Raw genomic sequence first — 6,000 nt, 5'->3', positions numbered from 1 at the left:
AGCTGCACCTAAGCCAATGACGATGGCTGGGGTACATGCAATGATGCAGATAATGTTAGATTGCCAAATGGAGGAGACAAGGAGATTACTACAACAGAATAGGGAAGAAACTACGATACCTGTTGAACAGCCCGAATTGAATGAAGGGCAATCAGTAGGAGGGAACTACAGTGGGACTCTTGGTCAAGCCAACCCACCGATAGTTAGACAAAACAACCAGGATGGAGGAGTTGATGGACGCGGATGCAAATACAAAGATTTCATGGCATCTAAACCACCGTGTTTATCTGGAAGTCCGACACCGGTGGAAGTCATGAATTGGATCTCCGAAATGGAGACGATGTTTGAAAGTTGTGAGTGTAGCAACAAACAAAAGACCGCACTTGCAATTCCTCTGTTAAAATCTGGTGTATTGAGCTGGTGGAAGTTACTAGCTGATTCGATGCCCAAGGGTGAAGCTAGTAAGATGTCTTGGGAAGACTCTGTGGTACAACTGAAATTGCAATACTGCTCTGAGCAGGATCTTCTGGAAATTAATAATGAGTTCCAGAATTTAAAGAAGGGAAAGATGAGCGTTACTGAATATGCTGCTAGTTTTACGGAAAAGATGAAACTTGTTCCTCATCTAGTTCCAACTGAACTCTCTAAGGTCAACAAGTTTGCCCTCGGATTACCAGCGGACTTTGGTCCGATGGTCAAGCAAGAAACCACTTTGAAAGCCGCCATCTGGGCTGCTAAGAATGTTGAGACTCAGATCAGAGAGAAGGGTCTGGAGAGGGCAGAAGTTGGCGAAAAGAGAAAGTTTGAAGGAACTTCAGGTTCCAACAAAAAAAGCAAATTTTCAAAGTCCAAGAAGTTTGGAGGAGGAGGAGGCGAAGTGAAATGGTGTGAGAAGTGCAAGAAAAAGCACTCTGGGAAATGTAGTGACGGGGTGACTTGCTACAAATGTGGAAAGACTGGGCATTTTGCCAACGTGTGTCCGTCCGACAAGAGGGTATGTTTTGAGTGCCATGAAGAAGGGCATATTTTTAAAGACTGTCCAAAGAGGAAGGATGCAGCAAAGCCTAATCTTCCACCAAAGCCGGAGGCGAGAGCCTTTCAGATGACACTTGAAGCTGCGAAAGAAGAAGCCGATGTCGCTTCAGGTACCTTTCTCGTAAACGAATTGCCTGCCCAAATTTTGTTTGATTATGGAGCCAATTACTCCTTTATTTCGCATGAATTTGGTAGAAAACTAGCTTTGCCTGTAGATAGACTAGTTAATGCTATAATAGTCGAGATTGCTAGTGGCAAGTTTGTACCTGTTAGCCATCGTATGAAAAACATCCTCATTGACTTCGATGGGAATAAGTTCCACGAGGAATTATTGCCTATTGAGTTAAATGGATTCGACATAGTTTTAGGAATGGATTGGCTTAGCGCCAATGATACCGAAATATTATGTAGGAAGAAGATAGTAAAAGTAAACCCGCCAGGGAAAGAGTCGTTTATGGTGTATGGAGACAAACACAGAGTAAACTCTGGAATCATTTCCCTAATGAAAGCCAGAAAGTGTTTGGCCAAGGGATGTACATCATATCTAGCGTTCGTGATCGATGCTAAGAAGGAAAAGAAGGAGGTGCAGAATATTCCGGTGGTGTGTGATTATCCGGAAGTCTTTCCCGAAGATCTTCCTGGATTGCCCCCTGATCGACAAGTAGAATTTCGTATCGACTTGTTACCAGGAACGTCGCCGATAGCAAAAGCACCGTATCGAGTAGCACCAATAGAGATGAAAGAACTTATGACACAACTTCAGGAGTTATTGGACAAAGGTTTCATTCGACCTAGTTCATCGCCCTGGGGAGCCCCTGTGTTGTTTGTAAAGAAGAAAGACGGGAGCATGAGAATGTGCATCGATTATAGAGAGCTGAATAAAGCAACAATAAAGAACAAGTAGCCGTTGTCGAGGATCGATGACATGTTCGATCAGTTGCAAGGATCGAGCTATTTTTCGAAGATCGATCTTAGGTCAGGATACCATCAACTAAAGGTGAGAGAGCAGGATATCGAAAAGACTGCGTTCAGAACAAGATATGGACACTATGAATTTTTGGTTATGTCGTTCGGACTAACCAATGCCCCAGCAGCTTGCATGGATTTGATGAACAGGGTTTGTAAACCATACCTTGATAAATCTGTGATAGTATTCATAGACGATATCTTGATTTATTCGAAAAGCAAGCAGGAGCATGAAAAACATCTGCGTGAGGTGCTAGAAGTTCTGAAAAAGGAGAAGCTATATGCAAAGTTCTCCAAATGTGAATTTTGGATTCAAGAAGTCCAATTTTTAGGTCATGTGGTTAACCAAGAAGGAATAATGGTTGACCCAGCAAAGATTGAAGCTGTGATGAAGTGGGAACAACCAAAAAGTCCTACGGAGATTCGAAGCTTTTCAGGATTAGCCGGATATTATCGCCGATTTATCCAAGGTTTTTCTTCGATTGCTACTCCATTAACAGCTTTGATCCACAAAGGAGCTACTTATGCTTGGAATAAGAAGCATAAGGAAGCCTTTGAGAAGTTAAAGAAGAGATTGTGTGAAGCACCGATTCTTTCGTTACCTGAAGGATTTGATGACTTCGCAGTTTATAGTGATGCCTCTGGAGTTGGGTTAGGGTGTGTTCTGACCCAAAGGGATAAAGTGATAGCGTATGCATCGAGGCAATTGAAAGAGCATGAAAAGAACTACCCCACTCATGATCTGGAGTTGGCAGCGGTAGTATTCGCCTTAAAGATATGGAGGCACTATCTTTATGGTACTAAATGTAAACTTTTCACTGATCATAATAGTCTTCAATATCTCTTTAATCAGAAGGAATTGAACATGAGGCAACGGCGTTGTCTAGAGTTACTCAAGGACTACGACTGTGAGATACTTTACCACCCTGGTAAAGCAAATGTTGGTGCTGATGCTCTCAGTCGGAAGGTGAATCTTGAAAAGAAAAGGCCAAGAGCGTTGAGAATTGAAGTTGTCTCTACAATTATGGAAAGTATAAAGAAAGCTCAGGAGGAAGCTTTAGAGAAAAATGACCGGAAGGAGGAACGTTTGGGTAAAACGTTGGTGTTTGATACAAACGGTCAAGGACTGAAGATATTCAAAGATAGGATTTGGGTACCTAAGACGGGAGGAGTAAGAGATCTTCTGATGGAAGAAGCTCACAAGACCATGTAATCGATTCATCCCGACAGTACAAAAATGTATAGGGATCTAAAACCCTATTACTGGTGGCCGACGATGAAGCTCGATGTTGCTAAGTACGTGGCCGAGTGTGTAACTTGTGTTAGGGTTAAGGCACAACATCAGAAACCATATGGGAGTTTAGAACCTTTACCTGTACCCATGGGTAAATGGGAGGACATTACCATGGATTTTGTGACTAAACGGCCCAGAACAAGGAACGATCACGACATGATTTGGGTGGTCGTTGATCGCTTCACTAAGAGTGTGCATTTCATAGCCGCTAACGAGAAATGGTCTATGGATAAACTTACAAATTCTTATGTGAAGGAAATTGTGAGGCTTCACAGTGTTCCGTTAACAATTATGTCCGATCGTGACAACCGTTTTACCTCAAGGTTTTGGAGAAGTCTACAAGAGGAATTGGGTACCAAGTTGTGTTTGAGTACAGCTTACCATCCTCAAACCGATGGTCAGAGCGAACGAACGATTCAAACATTGGAGGATATGCTGAGAGCATGTACCCTAGAATTCCAAGGTAACTGGGATGAACACTTACCTCTAGTAGAATTTTCCTATAATAATAGTTTCCACTCAAGCATCAAGATGGAACCTTATTACGCTTTGTATGGAGAAAAGTGTCGAACGCCGTCATGTTGGCTGGAAGCTGGGGAAAAGCAATTTATGGGACCTGAAATAGTCCATCAGACTGCTGAAAAGTTGAAAGTGATTAGGGAAAGGATGTTAGCAGCTCAAGATCGACAAAAGAGTTATGCTGACAAGAAAAGACAACCGATATCCTTCGAAGTTGGAGATTCGGTTTTACTTAAAGTCTCACCGTGGAAGGGACTTATAAGATTTGGTAAAAGGGGAAAACTGAGTCCAAGGTTTATTGGGTCATTTAAAGTTCTTCAAAGGATCGGGAATCAAGCTTACAAGCTAGAATTACCAGAAGAACTGGAGGGTATTCATAACACCTTTCATGTGTGTTATTTGAGAAAGTTCACGGGAGATGTGCCCGACATAATTCCCATTTCTGAATAAAGGTTGGATGAAAACAAGAGGTTGATTGAAGAACCTGAGGCAATCGTTGACCGTAAGACTAAGAAGTTGAGACGCAAGATGGTCGATTTAGTGCTGGTGCGATGGAAACATACGAATGGGCCAAATCTCACCTGGGAAACGGAGAGTGACATGATGAGTCGCTACCCGCATTTGTTTGCTGATGTGTGATTCCGGGGACGGAATCATCCTAAGGGGGAGAGAATTGTAACGCCCGTGTTTCTAGGGCTAGGCATTAATATTGACGTTATAGTCTAGGTTAACCTTTGTAACTCATTTTGAAGAAATGAAAAGGAATTATGTGAATATTATGTGAATTATGTGTTTTATGCTTAATTATTAGGGTTTAATTAATTAAGAATAAAAATGAGCGTCAAAAATAAATATTAGATAAAGCCGATATCTATTAAGAAACTTGTAGTGGTCGTGATAAAGATTACGGATATATAAAGAATACCAAAATCCGAGTTATAACGAAGAAGTTATGACGTGTCGAAGTTTCGCGACAAAACCGACACGGTGCCGAATGTCATAAAAAGTGAGTTTTTGATAAACTACTTTTTGGCCTTAGTGATCTAAATGAAAGTCGTAGTGTTCGTTAAACCGAGAGTAGGTATAAAAATAACGCCCAAATCTGACTTCGTATGAGGAAGTTATGATTTTTCGAAGTTTCAGCTTAGCAGTAGACAGCTAAAAACTCGAATTTTAGATCGAGTGATTTTTAGCCGACACGACCTAAACAAGAATCGAAGATCTCGTCAATAGTAGCATAGCGGTAAAAAGACAGACGAAAACGGACGTCGGATGAAGAAGTTATGAATTTTTAACGGATTTCCTGTCCCGGTCTGTTAAAAATAATAATATAAAAATTAAAGTCAAAATTAGCCGACAAAGTCTAAACGAAAGTTGTAGATCGTAATTTTACCTACGCGTGCATATAAAGAACGTCAAAAACGGAGCTCCTATGCGAAAGTTATGGATTTTAGAAGTTTTGGCGCGAAAATCGAGAAAAAAATGTCAAAACCGAGGAATTTCGCATACGTGGACTTCGGCCACGTCACCCTCGCTTAAATCATGCCACGTGTCCGAAATTGCTGTGTTATCAGAAGCGTGTCCGAACCGGAGAAGCCATCCGAAGTGGTCCAATGAAGTTGCGACGCGTGCCCCTTTCCTCGTGCATCCGAGCTTCGCAGGGTGCCATGGACCCCCCCCTCCTCGGACCCGGACTTCGGTCTACTTAGAAGATGCCACCGAGCCCCTCGCATGCGCAGCCCACGTGCGAGCTAGGTGCTGCCCTCTTCGGATCTGCTGACGCGTGGAGGCTTCTCAGCCCTTGGATCAGCAGCCTCGACCTATAAATAGGAGGGTGCGAGACCTCCCGAGGACTATTTGGAAAATTGTCACTTTTAGCCCCTTTCTTCATATTTCTTTCATTTTAACATCCCCCAAAGCCCCGGTATCAAGTATAACCCCCGGAATACGCCACGAAGTGCCCGAGAAGCCCGAAAAATTTATCTTTTCGGTTTTGAAGCCCGACCCTCGCAGAGCCCGGTTTCTCAATAAAACTCTCGGTTTTATTAGAAACGAACGTTTTAGGAAACGAATTGCTGCCCGATTTTCATCAAATCAAGTGAGTGTATAGTCACCTTCATCTTACACCTAGATATGAAGTATTTTCTATAAAATACGTGCTACGTGTAATTATATTAATTGTTTAA

Source organism: Lactuca virosa, chromosome 9, assembly GCF_052849685.1.
Source record: "Lactuca virosa cultivar CGN04683 chromosome 9, Lactuca_virosa_CGN04683_v6, whole genome shotgun sequence".
NCBI classification, from domain to species: Eukaryota; Viridiplantae; Streptophyta; class Magnoliopsida; order Asterales; family Asteraceae; genus Lactuca; species Lactuca virosa.
Note: the sequence above shows the minus strand (reverse complement) of the source record.